This window comes from Xenopus laevis, chromosome 2S (genome assembly GCF_017654675.1).
Source record: "Xenopus laevis strain J_2021 chromosome 2S, Xenopus_laevis_v10.1, whole genome shotgun sequence".
Taxonomy (NCBI): domain Eukaryota; kingdom Metazoa; phylum Chordata; class Amphibia; order Anura; family Pipidae; genus Xenopus; species Xenopus laevis.
In genome coordinates this window covers 8,407,330-8,429,373 of record NC_054374.1, presented here as the reverse complement: position 1 = coordinate 8,429,373, position 22,044 = coordinate 8,407,330, and the positions used below count along the sequence as shown (strand labels likewise).

The 22,044-nt window shown below is 39.7% G+C and overlaps 1 protein-coding gene across 1 annotated transcript in view; it reads left to right on the top strand.

Annotated features, from left to right (window-relative positions):
* The first annotated feature begins 739 nt into the window (after positions 1-739).
* LOC108709197 (filamin A-interacting protein 1-like) overlaps positions 740-22,044 on the top strand; it is a 138,300-nt gene continuing 116,995 nt past the window's right edge. Inside the window, exon 1 of the mRNA XM_018248828.2 lies at positions 740-803. The gene's annotated coding sequence lies outside the window, so the exon portion shown is untranslated. The remainder of the gene's footprint in view (positions 804-22,044) is intronic.

The window sequence follows — 22,044 nt, the reverse complement described above, 5'->3', positions numbered from 1 at the left end:
ATGGATATGCTTTAATTTAAACCTCATGTAATAAACACAGAATAAACATATTTATAAGATGTGGAGAGAATTTGTGATAGTCTCAAGAATTCTGTACTTTTACAGCAATCATTTTAGATAGATAGATAGATAGATAGATAGATAGATAGATAGATAGATAGATTAAAGGTTCTGCTCTCAGGACAGGCCACAAATGTCCAAGCCTAGTGCAGAAACACTTTAAGGACGGCATGTTGTCCAGCCACAATCTAAGGCGTCGCACAGTTCTTTAACGCGGGATCCAGCGGGTACTGGCACATGCACTTACACGTCAATGTACTATTGCGAGGGCAGACGCCAGGACCCTGTGGCCTAGGACGGACTACATTGGAAATTCAGGCCTAACTGCTCTCTTGCTATTAGGTTCCGTAAATGAGAATATTGTTTGTGTCAAAGGATGAAAACATTTAGCGCTAGTTCCTATAACCTGTGTATTAAATAAAACTGCCCCCTGGGCAAGCAATCAAAATGATATAACCAGACACGGATGTGAAAAAAAAGTGCTGCAATATATGTTGGCGCTATATAAAGTATGATATCAGAATAAAGATAAATATTTGTCTGATACTATTACAATGATAAATGCGAATGGCCTGTTGCTCAGGTCTGACTGTGCCATATTTTACTCGTTACATAAAACCTGTTACTAGCCATTATCTTTCCTGTGTAAATGATCAACAGTTACCAATACAATTCCTTCTTCATTTGCAGAAGTCACCACTGACCCGAGTGGCATTTGAGAAAGAGGAGATCTGATTTCACAAGTAAGTAAATTCTCTAACTACAGTAATTCAGGTGATTCCCCTTACTTTGCTGCTTAGGTTCATTTAATGATTATTTAGTAGAAGAAACAGAAATATCCAGTTGCTGTGAAAACCATTGGTGCAAATTATAAGTGACAGGTGTAATATTACTGGAGTAAATAGGCTGCGCAGATGTCAGAATGGAAATCCAATTGCCCAAGTAATGTTTGTTTCTACTGCAACTGAAATTCAAAATTCCTCTCGTACTGATGTGGGTCTGTGCCAATGTAACAGACGGCCAAGAGCCTTATGGTTGTGCCAAGCATTTTGGGAACCTCTCGCCGTAAATTGTATGTGATTTAGTGTAAATTCTATTGGTTTCATAGATATTTCTCTCATCACGGTAAGAAGACTTGCAGTGTGGGAGGGGGCATATATATTGGCATTCCTCAATCATCCAGTGTAAAGAAAGGGGACTGCCTTGCAGCAAATGCGTTGGTGCTGGAATACTTGGAAGCATCCTCTTGATGCACGATGTTTTGGAACAATCAAACTTGAACGCCATATGGCACTTCAATCAATGCATCCAATAACGGTTGAACTGAAAAAGCTGCTGGGATGAGTAGTGAAACGTCTTCAATGATTACTCAGCAAGTCCAGTTGTGCAGTACTTATACTAGATATACCATGACCTGGATGAATGAAAATCTTCATAGTCCTATTGCCATTCATTTTGGAGAGAATACTCTAACACTAATATGAAAGAACAGCAAGAAAACGGGCAGATATCAAAACCATCTACTCTTTAAAGGAGAAGGAAAGTCATCCTGTGCTTGAGGGAGCAAAATATTAGGCACCCCTAGTGAATGTATTTACTTACCTGAAACCCCGGGCCTGTGCTCCTATCAGCAGAAAACTGCACCGACCTGGGGTTATACCAGTGAGCACCACAGCACGATCCTCTTCCATCTTCTTCTTGCTTCAAATTTCCTGCGGCAAACCCATGCGCAGTAGAATGAAATAGTTTTTAGTTAAAGTTTGGCTTTTTACTCTACTGCGCATGCACAGCAGTGCAAAGAAAGTAGAAGACGGAGGAGATGTGCTCTGTTATAATCCCCGGGCCAGTGCAGTTTTCTGCTGATAGGAGCACCGGCCCGGGGTTTAAGGTAAGTAAATACATTCACTTGGGGGTGTCTAACATTTGGCACCCCAAGTGCAGGATGACTTTCCTTCTCCTTTAATCTTAGATGCCGGCATCAGGGACTCACCCCTTGAAGCCTACGCCTGGGGTCCACCGTAAAAGGTCACGGAGCTAGCAAGATTATACAAAAGGCCCAAAAACAACGGTGAACAAGGGGCCACTTGTTGTTTACCAAGGCACCACCCTCTGCTTCAAGCCTGGCCACTGGTGCATGCTCTTTCCAACAATAATGCAAATCATTTAAACAAACAATCAGAATGCTGGCACCTGCCCTGCACATGCTTCGGATCATAGATCAGAGCAGTTGAAATGGAGAGAAGGAGCACAGAGTAACGTCACTTTAGTCTTTCATGTGGACAAATGTTATACACAAATGTCACGGGGGCTGCAGTTTATCTTGAGGTTATTTATCCAACCACGTCAGAAGGGGGCGCCTGTTATGAAATAAGTTTATTCTTGAACATAGCATTCAGGATTTCAACACAATTGTTCAGCATCTGTATTTGTAAAGTTCTAATTGAGGTCATGGAGTAGTAGTTCTGGCAGTTGCTCATTATTAGATGAAATTTGTACAAGTCCCAATGAGCAGACCTAGACCACGGACATAAATGCTGGGGGGGGGGGTTGCAAACAGAACCAATAACCCCAAGTCTTGCTCAGATAAACGCAAGGGATGTAGTTAAACACACCATTAAAACTTCAGAAATAATTTTATATATATATTTTTTTCATAACTTATTAGGGCTATTTCTTTCAAGTTCCACTGAACCACAAACTGGATGGGGCTTTTACAATAACAGACATAGTCTGCAGACACCAGAACTGACAGCAAACACAAAGCAATAAAGAAGCAGGGAATTTGCTTTAGAGAAAATATTTTAACACGCAGAGAACTGAAATAACTTGTACAGGTATTGGATCCGTTATCCAGAAACCCGTTATCCAGAAAGCCCTGAATTACGGAAAGGCCATCTGCCATACACTCCATTTTATCCAAAAAAAATCCACATTTTTGAAAAGGATTTTTCTTTTTCTGTGTAATAATAAAACAGTAGCTTGTACTTGATCCCAACTAAGATATAATTAATCCTTATTGGAAGCAAAACCAGCCTATTGGGTTTATTTAATGTTTATGTGATTTTCTAGTAGACTTAGAGGGTTATTTACTAAACTCCGAATGCAAAAATCACAAAAAAGTCGTGATTATTTTTATAAAATCGTTTTAAAAAATCGCGAATTTTTTAGAATTTATTAAACCCCGAGGATGGAAAAGTCCCAATCAGAAAATACGGCTTCTCAGACCTGTCGAGGTTGCCTATAAGTCAATGGGTGAAGTAAAGTCCCAATGATTTTTTGATGTGCGATGGGTTCGGTGCAATACCCCGAAATTTTGGCCGTTTTCCGGTGAAAAACCTGCAAAAAATCGTAAAAATCGGCTGGTGTTGGAGGGATCTGTAGGAGCAAATGCCATACTAGATATTCAAAACGTTTTACTTGTGATAGCTTTTAAGGATTATCTGTGCTATGCCAAATTTTTGGATATGATACTGCCGTGCACATGAAACGCCAAAGTACTTCATCCTATAATCCACAGCCTAGTATATTACCATCCATAACCAATCCACTAAGGATTCATGTATACTTGGATTACACGGCTCCCCCTGGCCTTGACCTTATAGAATGAAAGAGTCCATAAGAGTGTATGTGCAAAACAGAACTATGCAACCCAGGAAGGTCTTTTAGGGTTTCACTGATGTGGTTGTGTAGTTTGTTGTGGTTTAGTATCATTCTGGCTGCTATGTTCTCTGCTGCCTGGAGACAATTAGTCTGGCTGTTTGGCAGGCAAAGGTCTAGTGAGGGATATGGAGTTAGACAAATGGCTCCAACTCCCATGTTATTCTCTTCAACTTCTATTCCAATTTTTCTGAAACCTTCTAAAAAGCTTCGTAGTAAAAATATAGGTTTATTCAAGGTCCTCTCTCAGCACAATAGCTGTCTGGATAAAGACATATCGTAACTTTGGTGGGAATGTCGGGTGTACGTTGGATCTGGTAGCATACGTAGGGTTGAACTCCAAACCCAGTATTAACCAAAACCATACAAACACAGAGCTTATGTTTGCCACTGATTTACAGCAGTTTTAGAAATGCCACAATTGTTACTGGAATGGCACAAAGTACTGGCAGAATGGGTCTCCAGTGGATATTTCTAAAACTTATGTGAGGACAAAGAAGAACTACTAGGTGGACTAGAATGGCTGTTCCTTAGGATGACGTTGGTGGAACAGACCATTCTTGGGGTTGTTTATATATTATACAGGTATCACATGTTTGAGAGATGGATATATTAAAAAGACGATATCATACAACAATATATAACAATCCCTTACACCGGTGGATCATGAACTAGATGGGGCGGGTCTGAAGGCTGGTTAAAAAGAGATTTTGAGAATAGATTTTGCCAATTTTAGATACATCTTCTTAAAGGTTAATTAGGGTGAACACTTATTTGTTGCCCTAGATATTCTTTATGGCTCAGTAGCTGAAATAACAAAGGTTTCGTATAGCTGAAGCCAGGTTATAAGCCAAGAGGGGTCCTTGAACAAATGTTGGGTTGCAAACGGGGAATGAACCCATAAAGTATCAAGACAACTGCTTTAAATAAGACCTGTCACCCAATCTGTATGATAAAAGCCTTTTTTCAGATTTATCAGGAAATCCAAATTTCTTCATCTACACCTTAGCTGTCAATTATATATTGCCTTCTTCTAGGCCGCTGGTATAGATATCACCAGTGGCGTAACTATGTGTCACTGGGCCCCGCAGCAAATTCAATTTAGGGCCCCAAAATATTGATAAGGTGTTCTGTTCTACCCAGACATATTAAAATTGGCTATTAATTAGGGCCTCACTGGGCCCCCTATTCTACTGGGCCCCCCTGCAAGCGCAGGGTCTGCTTCCTCTGTAGTTACGCCCCTGGATATCACTCAACCTTGTACGCTCCTTGCTGTCTATAATTTCACATTGCCTTTGCCTGGGTGTTGCGTTAACTTTTAGTATTATATAAAGAGGGATATTCTGACAATTTGCAATTGGTTTATTGCATTTATTTATTATTTATGTTTTTTGAGTTATTTAGCTTTTTATTCAGCAGCTCTAAAGTTTGCAATTTCAGCCATCTGGTTGCTAGAGTCCAAAATTCCCCTAGCAACCATGCATTGATTTTGAATGAGAGACTGAAATATGAATGGGAGAGGGAGTGAATAGAAAGATGAGTAATAAACATTTCATTTTTAGATGGGGTCAGTGACCCCCATTTGAAAGCTGGAAAGAGTCGGAAAAAGAAAGCAAATAATTAAAAAACTATAAAAAATAAAATAAAATAATGAAGACCAATTTAAAAAACTGCTTAGAATTGGCCATTCTATAAGATACTAAAAATTAAGTTAAAGGTGAAGCACCCCTTTGATATCACATAACCTAGGGAAGGTGTAATATATATGTATATGGGTTTGCTGTATATGTTCATAACACCAATGAGATATGAGCCCTAGATAGACTATTATTGTCAATAAAAACGGTCCAATCTTTTGGGCTTTGTTGTTTTTTATTGTATTGGTTATCCTGAGGCACCACCACCCTGATAAAAACTTGTGGTTTGGACCTGGGCTAAAGTATATGTGCTCTCCGTTCAATTTCTTTAATAAGATGTAGTGGCCCTGGAGATGCCTCCATGCAAAGCCATACCAATGACCCCACCCCCAGAACTGCCCAAATTGCCCTGCCTGTTCCCAAAAAACAATGTAGCATAGCAAGGCCACCTTGTGCCACTTAATCTGCTTTCTGAAGTGACCTAACTTTAAGGGGCAGATTTAACAAGGGTCGAATTTCGAAGTAGAAAAAACTTCGAAATTCGATCATCGAATAGAATCCTCCTACATTCGAAGTCAGAGGATTTTATACATCCTATGGTCGTATTCCGATCTTAGTACGATTGTACTCCGATCGTACTTTGAATCAAACGATTCGAACGATTTTATGGTACGATCGTACGATTTTCCCTAAAAATCCTTCAACTTAACTTCGGCGAGTTTAAGTTGGCGAAGTATTGAAGTCGAAGTTTTTTTAAAGAGACAGTACTTAGATTATCGAATGGTCGAATAATCGAACGATTTTTACTTCTAGTCGCGGTAAATTCGAAGTCGTAGTATCCTATTTGTAGTATCCAAAAAATTACTTTGAATTTTAAAATTATATTACTTCGAAAATTCCCTCGAATTCACTTCGACCCTTCATAAATCTGCCCCTAAATGTGTATACTCTTCAGAGAAAGATGGGACCAGACAACCCCACTGCTCTACTCTGCCTTTTGGGCACATTTAAAGGTAAACAGGACTGTACTGGGGTGACACAAAGGTGCATTATGGAGGGTTTTTTTTTTAGGACTACTACATTTTATGCTTTTGTTCTCCTTTAACCTTATAATCTTCCCTACTACATGCAACTTGTAGGATGCGAGAAATCATCTAAGGTCCTTCAAGAAAACCTCTTGCGTATTTCAGCCGTTATTGGGTTTGTGCAGTGACATCAAGGAATATGTGACACTGAAGTGTATGCCTCTGGGACCAGGCAAACTATTCATGTGAAAATGATCGGAAGTATGGATTCCATTGAGTGAGTTTAAGGGTAAGAACACACGCTAAGATTCAGGGAGATTTAGTCGCTCTGCAACAAATCGCCTCTACTATGGGGCAACTAATCTCCCCGACAAGCCTTCATGCCGGCTAGAATCTAAATTGCCGGCGGGATGGCACTCGGATCGCTTTGTTTTCCAGTCGCCCGAAGTTGCCTCTTGAGGAAACTTCTGGCGACTTCAGAAAACGAAGCGCTCCGAGTGGGAAGGCTTGTCGTCCGAAGAAGAGGCTATTTGACGCCGGGTGACTAAATCTCTCCGAAACTTAGGGGCTGATTCACTAAATTCGAGTGAAGGATTCGAAGTAAAAAAACTGCGAATTTCGAAGGTTTTTTTGGGCTACTTCGACCATCGAATGGGCTAGTTCGACCTTCGACTACGACTTAGAATCGAAGGATTCAAGCTAAAAATCGTTCGACTATTCGACCATTCGATAGTCGAAGTACTGTCTCTTTAAAAAAAACTTCGACCCCCTAGTTCGCCACCTAAAACTACCGAAGTCAATGTTAGCCTATGGGGAAGGTCCCCATAGGCTTGCCTAACTTTTTTGATCGAAGGATATTCCTTCGATCGTTGGATTAAAATCCTTCGAATCGTTCGATTCGAAGGATTTTATCGTTCGATCGAAGGAATGATCGTAGTATTTGCGCTAAATCCTTCGACTTCGATATTCGAAGTCGAAGGATTTCAATTCCTAGTCGAATATCGAGGGTTAATTAACCCTCGATATTAGACCCTTGATGAATCGGCCCCTTAGCGTGTGTCCTTACCCTAACATTTCAGGGCTTTATCTAGAAATCAGTCAGCTGTCACTGATGCTCGTTCTCAGCTTGTTATTTATCCCCTTTGCTAGAGCTTTTTATTTCAACTGGGAGGGTTAAAGAGTAGAAGAAATTGCCTTGGGTGAGGTAAGCGTGATTTAAGCATATTAAAGAACAGAGGAAAGCAAAGTCTCAGCACATGACTCACGCACAGGAGATAATTCTCAGGTAAACTTTGCCTGAGCCTGTACGTCATCTCTCTGAGAGCAGCCGGCATTAATCATTGTGTTCTGATGTAAACCAGCAGGAATGTCTGATTTACAGGGAGCCGGGGAATAGGTCGGAGCAGAACAAATACATCCTATTGTCAGATAATGGCAGGAAAAAAAAACAGCATTTAAGTGTGTAAAATCTTTCACTTGTTTGGTAATTTGCTACTGTGCAGGCACCCTGGTGTTTATATACGCTGATATAAATAGCACCCACTTTGCTTGGGCTAGTAAAAACACTCACATAATGAAATAATAAGTGTTTGTTCTGCTGAGTAGGGAGGTAAGTGTATGAAATAATCCTGAGGCCGGCGGCACACGGGAACGCGGAAAACGCTTGTTTCTTCCTGTCGCCTCTTCCCGAGGCTTTAGGGCGAGGTCACACGCGGCGTTTTTACGTTTCATTTTTAAAAATGCGCAGAGAATATGCGTTTTTCAGCCGGTAGTTTTCTTTTCCCTGCATGCATTTTTTCTCATTTCCCACAATTCCACTCATAAGAATTTTAGTAAAGATTTGCGAAAAATTACGTGCAGAATGTAGCCGTACTGCTTGTCAATACGCAGCGCAATTACGGCACCAGCATACAGCGCCGTAAATACGTATAGATGAGAAATTGGCCGCCATGCAGCAGTTGGGTGTCAGAAATTCATTGACAGATCCAATATATCTTATAGGGGGAGAGAGGAATAGTGAAGACAAACTTGATTATTTCAGTATCAGTACAGAATTTTTAATTGATTATATTTAGAAAACGTCTTATTTCAGTATGCTGAAGCTTATAAAAAATTTAATTTTCATGATAGTTCTCTTTTAACTTATACCCAACCTGATTTGATGATATCACAGATAGGAGAGGATGGAACGGTTCTGTCTTAATTCAGGAGTTGGGTGTCAGATATTTATTGACAGTTAGATCCAATATATCTTATAGGGGGGCTCATTTCCTAGCAGATGAATTTAGAGCTCATTCAAATAACTGATACAAGTACAAGCAAAATCTAACAAAATAACTGCCTTTTGCACAAATTCTGCATGTAGAGAGACATGATGTCTGGTGAGTTTAATAGAGTGAGCTTGAATACATCTTCTAGGCAAAAGGAGCCCCCTATAAGATATATTGGATCTAACTGTCAATGAATATCTGACAGCCAACTGCTGAATGAAGACAGAACAGTGCCATCCTCTTCTATCTGTGATATCATCAAATCAGGTTCGGTATAAGTTAAAAGGGAACTATCATGAAAATTACATTTTTTATAAGCTTCCTCATACTGAAATAAGACATTTTCTAAATATAATCAATTAAAAATTCTGTACTGATACTGAAATAATCAAGTTTATCTTCACTATCCCTCTCTCAACATCTGTTTCTCTTCATTCTCTCTTCATGCAGCAGTTGGGTGTCAGATATTCATTGACAGTTAGAGCCAATATATCTTATAGGGGGGCTCCTTTCCTAGCAGATGTATTAGAGCTCATTCAAATAACTGATTCAAGTACAAACAAAATCTAACAAAATAACTGCCTTTTGCACAAATCCTGCATGTAGAGAGACATGATGTCTGGTGAGTTTAATAGAGTGAGCTCTAATACATCTTCTAGGCAATAGGAGACCCCTATAAGATATATTGGATCTAACTGTCAATGAATATCTGACAGCCAACTGCTGCATGAAGACAGAACCGAGTCATCCTCTCCTATCTGTGATAACATCAAATCAGGTTGGTTATAAGTTAAAAGGGAACTATCATGAAAATTACATTTTTTATAAGCTTCAGCATATCGAAATAAGATGTTTTCTAAATATAATCAATTAAAAATTCTGTACTGATACTGAAATAATCAAGTTTATCTTCACTATTCCTCTCTCAGCATCTGTTTCTCTTCATTCTCTCTTCATGCAGCAGTTGGGTGTCAGATATTCATTGACAGTTAGATCCAATATATCTTATAGGGGGGCTCCTTTTGCCTAGAAGATGTATTAGAGCTTACTCTATTAAATTCACCAGAAATCCTGTCTCTCTACATGCAGAAATTGTGCAAAAGGCAGGTACAAAAGATTACTGGAATCAGTGAGCTCTAATACATCTTCTAGGCAAAAGGAGCCCCCTATTAGATATATTGGATCTAACTGTCAATGAATATCTGACACCCAACTGCTGCATGAAGACAGAATGAAGAGAAACAGATACTGAGAGAGGAATAGTGAAGATAAACTTGATTATTTCAGAAATGATGCAGAATATTTATGAAGCTTATATTTTCATTTTTGCGATAATTCCGCCTTTAAGAAACATATTACATTGTAAAAGACTGAGAACTGAACATGTCTATAAAAGTAGAAGGAAAAAATAAAGCCTTAAGTTTATAGGAAACATGGGGGAGAGATTGCAGAGGCATGGCTGATCAGTTCCAGAATGAATTTGTCTGTATAATGTCTCTGATGCAGCCCTTGGTAACGAGGATAACACCGGCAAGTTTTGTGTTACCTTGGCTCAGTGGCTGCATATCACCCATAGGCATTTGGCCCTGGTGAAAAAGACTGGCACATTGTAATGAAACTGAGATACATTTCATAGCTTAGGGGTGAAACGTAGAAATGAATGATCGATTTCATCAGAGCCTTAAAGTGAATCCCACAGGGCGATTACGTTACTCACCCATGTTCTGCTTCCAATTGAAATATTTTTAACCCCTTCCCGTCCCAGTAGGAGGAATTCATTTAAATGTGCAAATGGCAAGTTAACTCTCACCTACATTTCTTGGTCCATATTTGCACTTGGGTTACAATTGTGTTAGATACTAACTTGTGTGATCACTAGTTTTGACTGAAACTCCTTACAATTTAATCGTGGCTCACTGCTTAGCTAATTCACTTAAAGGAGAACTAAACCCTAAAAATTATTATGACTTAAAATGTCAAATTTTATTTAGTGAACTTATTGCACGAGGCTAAAGTTTGAGCTTGTCAATAGCAGCAATGATCCAGGACTTCAAACTTGTCACAGGGGGTCACCATCTTGGAAAGTGTCTGTGACACTCACATGCTCAGTGGGCTCTGATTGGCTGTTGAGAAGCTAAGCTTAGGGCTCGTCACTAATTATCCAGCAGAAAATGAGCTTCCCTGGCTGTAATATAAGCTGATGCTACAGGTTTGCTGATTATTACATTCTGATGCTAATTGCACTGGTTTCTGTGCTGCCATGTAGTAATTATCTGTATTAATGACTAATCAGCCTTATATTGTGACATTTCTATTCTATGTGTACTGTATATTGTGAGTGGCTCCCTAAGCTCAGTAAGTGACAGCAGCACAGAGCATGTGAATCAGTGAATCAGCAGAAAAGAAGATGGGGAGCTACTGGGGCATCTTTGGAGACACAGATCTTTACTGCTAAAGGGCTGTGGTTGCCTTGGGCTGGTACAGAAGCACAAAACATCATGTATAACATTTCTACCCTACTTCTTTAGTTAAGCTTTAGTTCTCCTTTAAAAGCAAGACCAAGTAGCTCGATGAACAACAGGGTCAGTGGAATGATCCAGCTGCAACCGAAAGTCTTTAAACTGAAGGTTTGCTCTGCAGTCGTACAAATACATAGCTAAACTGCACTATATCCCTATCCCTATACCTGTGGGACCCTTCCGGCTTCCGACTTCCGGGTTGAACTTTTATAGACGCACGCCTGCTTGCCCCTTTTGTGATATCATTGGCAGGGTGGGTCGTTGCGGGTCTATAAAAGATGGGCTCGGGCGGGCGTGGGTGGAGGGAGGGTGCAGGTCAGGAAAAAACCCGACCCGCACATCACTACTCCCAAATGTCCCGTTTTTGTTCCGCTTTTAACAGCTCAACCCACAGTCCCAGCTTGTTACTGAAATGTCCCGACTTTCTGTTTGATCTCCTGCACGGAACTGCCAGAAAAAGATACAAAGTTTCTAACTTAATTGGCTTTTGGCAGAGAGCCCAGAATAGATACTTGGAGACTTTTGTAACAATTTCTGAAAAGCAAATAAGTAATTGTAAAAATGTAACATAAGCAGGTCTCTTAGGGTAATTGTGACTTGCAGCTTAAAGTGCACTTCAGTTCCATTAGCAAAACTGTATTAACACATAAAAACCTACAGAAATGTGTTCACACATTCACAACCTTGTAAAATTAACATGGTAATTAGGAAAATGGGCGTGGTCAAATAATTTGCTGCAATACGCTCAGGAAATCTTTTTGTCCCTCTTTCTATTTGCAGAATTTTGGGAGGTATGCTATATCTGCTGGCTCACATATCCTAAAACCATCTACTATGTGGTTAGCTTTGTACAAGGGCATAATGGGGTACATATAGCAGATATGAGCTCTACAACGGGTTGCGTCTCCCTTGTACAATGTCAATTAACGAAACCATCTTCTAGTTGTCATTATATTATATTTATGCACTTTATCAGGACAGATGGCAATGAAGACCAATCCTGAGACTGACTATATGATTTATATATTTATTATTTTATTTATAGTAGGGATGTACCGAAGCCAGGATTCAGTTCGGGATTCGGCCTTTTTCAGCAGGATTCGGCCAAATCCTTCTGCCTGGCCGAACCGAATCCTAATTTGCATATAAAAATTAGGGGCAGGGAAGTAAATCGCGTGACTTTTCGTCACAAAAGTAAAAAATGTTTTCCCTTTCCCACCCCTAATTTGAATATGCAAATTAGGATTCGGATTCAGTTCGGTATTCAGCCAAATCTTTCGCGAAGGATTCGGAGGTTCAGCTGAATCCAAAATAGTGGATTCAGTGCATTCCTAATTTATAGCAGTGGGTTGCCCTGTACAAAACATTTTCTAACACTGTATTGCCATTGTACTATCCAGAAATCAATGAATCGGTTGTATTCCTTTAAACCCGATTCAGAGTTTGACATTTATTTTTAAAGACATATTTATGAGCAGTAAAAACAACGGGATTGAAGCCTTTATTGATTTCTTTCAGATAGTGCCACTCAAGAGCCCATATAAACAAGATGAGATATTTCTGATAAACCTTGACAGCCCATGGTACGGACCTGCTTGTACGTTTACCCACAGTCCCCTCATGGGACGTGCCATTTCAACACGTTGGTATAGCAAGTAAAATACAGCACATCTGCTCTTAATAAAGCTGAATAGTGTGGATAATTCCCCTGCATGCTGAGCTGAGCATAAACCCTAAAAAGTCAAAGATCAACTTCTAACATCGGAAACGCTTCAGCCTAATGTGGGCCAGCTTTAGGTGACATAATACAGTTGGAATCAATAAACGTTGAACCGTAACACAAAACAGCTATTGGCATCCGATTCTGGAATGTGCCGAGTTTCCAGGACCTAAAAATAAACTTTCGATAATATAATCATTAAAACATGCACATTTATTGTTTTAAGGCAGCTGAATCAATTGGTACATGAGGCAGGGACTCTTTTTGTATGTTTTGGTGGGCTTCTTGATATTGGATATAACCCTGCCCTTCTCTGAGCTTTGTGCCTGTATTCCTAAGGCCTACCATTACATTTACTAGCCCAACTCCCAATGGTGCTCTCTTTCACATGGGAAGTTCTGGAATGGCTTAACCTATTTCTAATAGACTTTAAATATGTTATGACTAAAAGCATGATGAAGTGAAAACATGCGCCTCTTTTCTCAAGATGCCTTCAGGATAATATAAGATTGCCCCAGAGATGAGAAGGGATTTTGTTTCTTTATTGGAAATCCTCCATGTTTTTTATTCATAGAATCATCTAAAAATTAAGAGAATACGTGCCAGCAAATTCGATACAGGCCACAACTTAAACTTCTAATATACGGAGTGCACTATTTCTTTAAATATTTTAAACAGTTTTTTTTTTAAATAAGGGTTGAAATTAGGGATGCACCGAATCCAGGATTCGGTTCAGGAACGGCCAGGATTCGGCCTTTTTCAGCAGGATTTGGATTCGGCTGAATCCTTCTGACCGGCCGAACCGAATCCTAATTTGCATATGCAAATTAGGGGCGGGATGGGAATTGCATGACTTTTTGTCACAAAACAAGGAAGTAAAAAATGTTTTCCCCTTCCCACCCCTAATTTATATATGCAAATTAGGGTTCGGATTCGGTTCGGTATTCGCCCGAATCTCTCCCAAAGGATTCTGCCGAATGCAAAATAGTGGATTCGGTGCATCCCTAGTTGAAATGTTTTTTAAATGAGGTTACAGATAACACTACATTAGAGTAAAAATGTGTAATTTCTGGGATTGAGCAAAATTTTGTATGAATAAAAGATTGGTTTCCATGGGAATGATTGAAATGTGAACGAGTAAAACAGATTGTTGGTGAGGGATAGTCTGCTCGACTTCATTGGAAATGTAACCGTCACTACCATACATTGTACTGTTAATACAGGATGGCACCGCATATAGATCATTTCCAGAGAAGCTAAACCTGCCTTCAGATACGGAGTAGCTCCAGCTAAAGGCCTCCATACATAGGCCGATAAAAGCTGTCGACAGACCGAGTCGGCAGTTTATTGGCCCGTGTGTGGGGCCATCCGAGGGGCGTCCCCGATCAATATCTGTCCGAAAGTCAGCCAGATGTTGATCAGGCAGGGTAAAAAATCTCGTTGGATCATGCCCGCATCTATTTGTTGATGCAGTCCCGCGATCCGATCGCCTGTATTGGCAGCATTGTGCCCATGTTGGCATATCAGAGAGAGATCCGCTCATTTGGCGACATCCCGACACCTATGACTAAGTGCCGGAGGGTACGAAACGCGCAAGCTAGGCCATGTGGGGTCAGTATGTATCAAAAACCTATTTAAAATGTGAATACTAATAAATAATTAATTTTTCTGAAAATAAGCCTTGGGACATATATCTTTTGATATAAAAATGTTTGCGTGCTGATTGCCTTTGGAACCGGGGCATGTCCCTCTGGCTATGTGTAAAGATAAACGGAAATCAGATGTATGGACTCCCGATTATAAAATAATTTTTGACATCCCAGGACTCGCGGGTATCGGGTCGGCCCGCAAATCACTAAAAACAACATAGGATTTGATTCACAACAAACCTTTCATTATACTGAAAATATTGATCCACAGTGAATTGTACAAAAGCTCCTCCAGAGACAAAGAAGCCCAGTTTTTGCCTTGGGAGTTATTATTTGTTCTTCATGAGATTTTAAAATTGGCCATTTTTTATATGAAAAGGGCATTTCCAGACCATTAGGGACACCAAACTGTAAGATCAGTAATGAACGCTTCTCTTTCATGGTCCATATAAAAACTGCGGTGTATTTGTTGGGTCAGTAGCTGTCTGGTGCCCTCACACTGTTGTCTCGTGATTCAGTGGAGGGCACCTTTTATGGAATACCTAGATAAATGGTATTTTCATGGGCCTAATGGATTATTTTCTTAAGACTATACATGGTTCAACCTCCTAAGGTATTCACCTTGGGTAGAATGATCCATACATGGCAAGAGCAGTACATGGCATGGGCACCAGGGCTGTATTTAGTTCCAAAATGAAGTATTTCTCCCCTTCAAAGTGGTAGTTGAAAGCAAATTACACAGACTGATAGGGTTCCAAAATGCACAATTGCAAGATGCAAGTACCTTTATTGAATGCCGTTGATTTTCCCTTGATAATCCCTTCATAACGAGCCTTCATGCTTGCTAGTGTAGGTTCTTGCATAGAATGATTCTTCCAAAAAGACTGGTAGGGTTCCAAAATGAACAAATTCAAGACGCAAGTGCCTTTATTGAAACCTGATGATTTGCTGAGGCTGTCTTTGTAATGATCCTTCACAATGATCCCTTCATAATGCTATGTTCACTACTGTAAGTCCTTGTTATAGAAAAAATAGTCCTAAAAAGTTCAAAACTCTGAAGTTGGAATAGGCATAAGTTATTGGTCACATACAGCAAGTAAAAGATAAGAGTTAGACAGGCACTAACTAACATCTGAAAATATCAGGAGATAATATTATGAGCTGGTAAACATCAAGATACATAATGTGTTCAAGTTAAGAACCTCCACTTTCTTTCTAACATCTGGGGGAGTGTGAGAAGGACTGGTAGGAACCTGGTATCAGCGCTTATTTATCATACAAGAAGTGGGAAGATCCTGCTGAGGTAGAGTTTCACAAATCTTACAGTTCACTACAAAGTTATCCTGAATCCATGAGACTAACTGGTGCCTTCTGCTACTGCTCTGTCATTATCTATCAGTAATGGAGGGTTTCATCTATAAAAAAATATGGTTTTTACTGTAGGCACCGGCATGACTAAGGGAAGAGAATAATCTGAAAACACACTTTAATCTCTGTCTATATTAAATGGTATCAGAGAACAAGCTTTCTTTAAAAGCTCTAGTTTTAAAACAAGTGATTTATTCAACGTACTTAGCACTTACCATTTATTTTGCTTTCTGTGTAATAATGGGAGCGTTATTTTATAAAGCTCCACCAATATATAAGATACAGTAATATTACAATAATACACCAAGCAGATGATATTTCTTTACAGTGAATTTACATATGTGCGGTTTTACGCAGTACATTTTTATAGAGACCTACATTGTTCAGGGGTATAGTTTTCCATACTATAAGTATGGTGGCTGATTAATAGCCTTGAATAGATCTCAGTATGGTCATACTTTTTGACTAAGAAGTAAAATTATTACCATATACAGAGAACTCAAAAATGGTTTATGTCCCTCAACTCGATGACTAAACAGAAATATAAAAAGGCATGAGGATTACTGCTAAAGAGCTGCAGTAAAAAAAGTGAAAGGACTAGCAGTTTGTTGAGAATCTCCTTCTTTCAAAACACCAATGGGGGCCGATTCACTAAATTCGAGTGAAGGATTCGAAGTAAAAAAAACTTCGAATTTCAAAGTATTTTTTGGGCTACTTCGACCATCGAATGGGCTACTTCGACCTTCGACTACGACTTCGAATCGAAGGATTCGAACTAAAGATCGTTCGACTATTCGACCATTCGATAGTCGAAGTACTGTCTCTTTAAAAAAAACTTCGACCCCCTACTTCAGCAGCTAAAAGCTACCGAAGTCAATGTTAGCCTATGGGGAAGGTCCCCATAGGCTTTCCTAAGTTTTTTTGATCGAAGGATATTCCTTCGATCGTTGGATTAAAATCCTTCGAATCGCAGTATTTGCGCTAAATCCTTCGATTTTGATATTCGAAGTCAAAGGATTTTAATTCCTAGTCGAATATTGAGGGTTAATTAACCCTCGATATTCAACCCATAGTGAATCAGCCCCCTAAAGATAATAGGAATGGTGGTGCTTTAGGGCAGAGACACGAGCTCAGATTCGGGGAGATTTAGTCTCCCGGCCTCCTGCGGCTAGAATCTAAATCACCGGTGATGATTTTCGTCGTAGTGTTTCTTTTTCGAAGATGCCTGAAATTTCCTTGTGAGGCAACTTCTCGCTACTTTGGAAAACGAAGCAAATTGATTGCCATCCTGCCGATGATTTACATTCTAGCCGGCAGGAGGCAGTTTGGGGAGATTAGTCGCCCCGAAGAAGAGGAGATTTGTCGCTGGGCGACTATTCACCCCGAAGCTGAGCCTCTGCCTTTAAAGAAATATCACTGTTAAACACATACCTTATTGGTATGGACAATACTTAGGTTTGTAGCAAAGAAATTTGCATGAACTGGTGCCCTTAGGCTTTAGTATCCAAGCTGGATATTATGGCCATTGGCGGTTGAGACTGTATCTGTAAGTGTTTTAAACTCAGTGAAGCATTCAGTAAAGTGCTCTTCTTAGCTTGAAGTATTGCCTAATTGGAGGAACATCTAAACCTTGTATAAAGTAAGCCCTTGTTCCAATCCTTATTACATGCTCATTACTAAGTGCCATTCCAAAGCTTCATCAAGTGTTTTGCAGTAGCAGAAAAATAACAGGCATCATAAAAATAGAGAAAGAAGCCCTATCAGTAGTACATCTTCTCACTAAACCTGTTGTATATGTAACCCTTTCTTGGCAGGGATATCCAGGGCCACACTGTGGCGCTAACAGTATAGATCCCAAGCCTCCGCTAAGTGGGAGATTTGCGGGGTTTGGATAAGTTAAGTGCCTCCACACAGGGCTAAAACCAGATATTGGTGGCATACAACTCCCTGGGAACTGCAATAGCAGTGATTTTGGTACCAATTGTAGCAGACAATAAACCACACAATAGGCAGATATGCAGTAATATGTAATATTAGAAATGCAATATATGCAATGCAATAAGAACAGTGAAATAACAATAATACGATGAATATAAGACAATATAATAAGTATCACCCTTAGTATGAAAATGTCCACTGTCACTTTAAGAATGGTGAGTGTGCACACTAGAGGTCTGAGGGTATATACCAAAGTAGTAATAGAAGAGGGATGTGTTGCAACACCAGATTGATCCACCCCGGGGTGTGTAAAGTGAAGGTCTCACCAACTCCGAGTGACATACCTCCCAACTGTCCCTTTTTCGGAGGGACAGTCCCTCTTTTGACAGCTCAACCCGCAGTCCCTCATTTGTACTGGAAAGTCCCTCTTTTCTCTGCACTGAACAGCCAGAAAAAGAAACAAAATTTCTCACTTAATTGGCTTTTGGCAGAGAGCCCAGAACAGCTAACAGGTGCAAATAAGAGACTTTGTAACAATTTTCAGACACAAAAAAACAGTTTAGATAAGGAGAAATATTTTCAGACTTTCATAACCTGCCAAATTTTGTAAAATTAACATGGTAATTAGGGGGTGTGGCCACAGAAAGGGTGTGGTCAAAAAAATCACTGCTCTACATACAAAAATTTTTCGGTGTACACGCTGGCGACTCACTACAGGGCTGAAGTCCTATCTATCCTACAGGGATTACTTCCCCAGCAATAGCTCAGGCAGCTGCACTAGTTCCACTCACTATGATAGCTGACTGGAAAGGGTTAACTAACTCCCTGTGCTCTGACTATGGGATTCCCTATATGGGTAAATATTCTATAGGTGAAATTCCTAGCTTCCTTCTCAGTGTATTAGACCAGGCTTTCCTCTTCTCTTCTTCCTGGTTAACCTAAGCCTCACTTTCATTTTGGCTCCAAACTTCTTTCAGAGAGGTCACAAGGTCAGAAGCAAATCCTTCTTGCTGATTGGCCAGGCTGTGGCTGAAAACTGTCTCACTGCAGTGCAAGCAGCAGCCATGCTTTTGGTGGATCCAGATTTAAAGTCACAGGGTTATGCAGTTAGGGAAAGGGCAAATAACACTTCCCTACATATATATATATATATACAGTCAACTGTTTCTTTTTACAAGAAATAATCGTTATCATCTTGGCTTTGCACAAACATAAGACAGATTTAAATTGAATTAACAACCATTATGTCATTACAAACAACATGCCTGTTTACCTAAAAATGACCTGTTTTACAAGGTTTCCTGTAAATAGAAGATTTAAAGGATCGGAACAAGCATTGTTCAGGGTGATTAAGATTAATGTTTAGTATCTGTGGTTAAGCCTAGGCCAACAGAAACAAATCTCCTTGCTAAACATGATGGAAGTTGTCCCTATCTATGGCCTACTACATTTCCCTCAAATATATAAGTATGTTGTATTTAACTGTACAATAAGCTTTCGGCTACATTAGTATTCTGTGAGGATCTTTGCACGCAATCAAGAAATTCAGCTTAGGGCAAGTTCCCTTGTACGTACATAATCCTCTTCATAAAACAAGGATGATCTTAACAGGGATTGTGCCAGTAACACGGCAGTTATTAGACATTTCATAAAAACCTCTATAAAAAAAAAACAATCAACCATTAATCTTCTTTTTACCCCAGATAACTCTCATTCTAATGATATAATGATCCTGATTCATCATAAGATTTGGCACGATCCAACTGCAGTAAATCTTCCTTTTTCAGCAGGATTCGGATTTGGCCGAATCCTTCTGCCTGGCCAAACCGAATCCAAATTTGCATATGCGAATTAGGGCAGGGAAATCAAGTGAATTTTTGTAACAAAACAAGGAAGTCAAAAATGTTTTTCCCTTCCCATCCCTCATTTGCATATGCAAATTAGGATTTGAATTCAGTTCAGTATTCAGCTGAATCTTTCCCTTTTCGGGGTTCGGCTAAATCCAAAATAGTTTATTCAGTGCACCCCTAGTTTTAATCATTCTACAGCAGAGCTTCCCAACTAATAGAATCCACTATCTAAGTGGGTAGGACTTTTATGCTGCATGTCTTACACGTGAAGGGCTTTTTGGCTCCTTTCTAGCCCTTCTGACCCTAACCAGGCTAGCTTCTCTACTTAACTTGTCCAGAAATTGTGGGAGTTATTTTAAATGGTTGATTAATGGAGGCCAATTGTAAGAAAACTATGTCCTTGTTATGGCAATAGTTAGAATTAGTTTTTTGGTAAAATTAAAAGAAAAATGTTCAAGGTCTGAATTACTATATTACAAAGAACTGTACAACTAAGAATATCAACAGAAAAGGGAATTCATATTTTCTGCCCAAGAAGCTCCCTTTTAGGTTGGCAGCCCTGAGCAAATGCTATGTCTGCCCCAGAGTCGGACTGGGGGGTCCGGGGCCAATCGGGGCTGCTGTACCAGGGCTCCTCTCTGGCCTCCCTTGCTGAGCCGGCACGCTGACTCGTTGCATTGAGCCGGCACAACCCAACGAGTGTGAGTGCATGCGTGCAATGTTTTTGCCGCGACCGCCCGACAAAGGGAGGTCATGGCACAAACTTGTTTCTGGGTGCGGATCTGGGTCGGCCACAAGAGTTGGGGGCCCACTGGGTTTTTTCCCGGTGTCCCGCCGGCCTAGTCTGTCCCTGGTCTGCCCTAGTCCAATACAAGTCTTGACCATAGAAAAGAGAATGGTTTGGAAGTTTCTGCTTATTATAAAAATAATGCTCATAAAACTGGTGTTCCACCTATTCGTCACAGTACACACTGAGCCAATCAAAACCTTGCTCATCCCCCAGAGGAAGGTTTTCATTGGACATTTATTGCAATCTCCTCTGTGATCTCATTAGTTCTCTAAGCACACTCAAAAGGAGGAAAATTACAAGCCTGTTTCTTGCAACAAATACTAATAAATGCATAAAAAATGTATATCTTGAGTTTCAAAAAGCCAACTGTATCCATATGTGGAAGCTCTGAAAATTCTTCGGCTTATGCAAACAACCATATTCCCTTTACAGATAACCTCTTTAAAATTGCATAAGAAGTGGCAACAAGGGGAAAGTATTTTAAAATGATATGTATCTAGAATTCCTAACAGTAATGGAAAACTTTGAAACCAGCTGGTCCTGTATGAAAAAATAAAAACAGTAATTGGGTACAAGTTGCCTCACATCAAAGCCACAACACAAGGAGTATGGTACGTCCTAAATGTTGTACTCCCAAAAGGAAGAACAAGAAGGGCAAAGAAATAACACATCAATAACACATTAAAAATACTTTGTTCTGAACTCACCAACACCCAAATGCATACACCATAGTAATCAATAACATACTGTAGGTTTAATATGGAAGAATTAACCATATCCACCATAAACAGGTAAATATCTTTCCAGACTATGGGCCAGATTCAGTTCAGTGAGAAAAAGATTTATCACAAACTGAGATGCGATTCAGTTCAGAAAATCTTATCTTACTGTTTATTACTTAAAAACTGTATCGCAGCCTATGGGGGGAAACTGATCTGAATTTAGACCAAAATTTTTCCTCTTGGAATTGAAAAATCGAGCGAAAATCTGAATCGTATGATTTTTTCTGAAAATTCTGATTCTATAGTAAAAAAACATTTTTTTTTTCAAGTTTTTGGCATTTGACTTTAAAGGGATTCTGTCGTGATTTTTATGATGTCGTTTTTATTTCTAAATGACACTGTTTACTCTGGAAATAATTCACTCTACAATATAACATTTCATTCCTGAACCAGCAAGTGTATTTAGTTGTAATATTGGTGTGTAGGTGCATCTCAGGTCATTTTGCCTGGTCATGTGATTTCAGAAAGAGTTAGGATGGAACTGCTTTCTGGCAGGCTGTTGTTTCTCCTACTCAATGTAACTGAATGTGTCTCAGTGGGACCTGGATTTTACTATTGAGTGCTGTTCTTAGATCTACCAGGCAGCTGTTATCTTGTGTTAGGGAACTGCTATCCGGTTACCTTCCCATTCTTCTATTGTTAGGCTGCTGGGGGGGAAAGGGGGGATAGTGATATCACTCCAACTTGCAGTACAGCAGTAAAGAGTGACTGAAATTTATCAGAGTACAAGTCACATGACTGGGGGCAGCTGGGAAACTGACAATATGTCAGATTTCAAA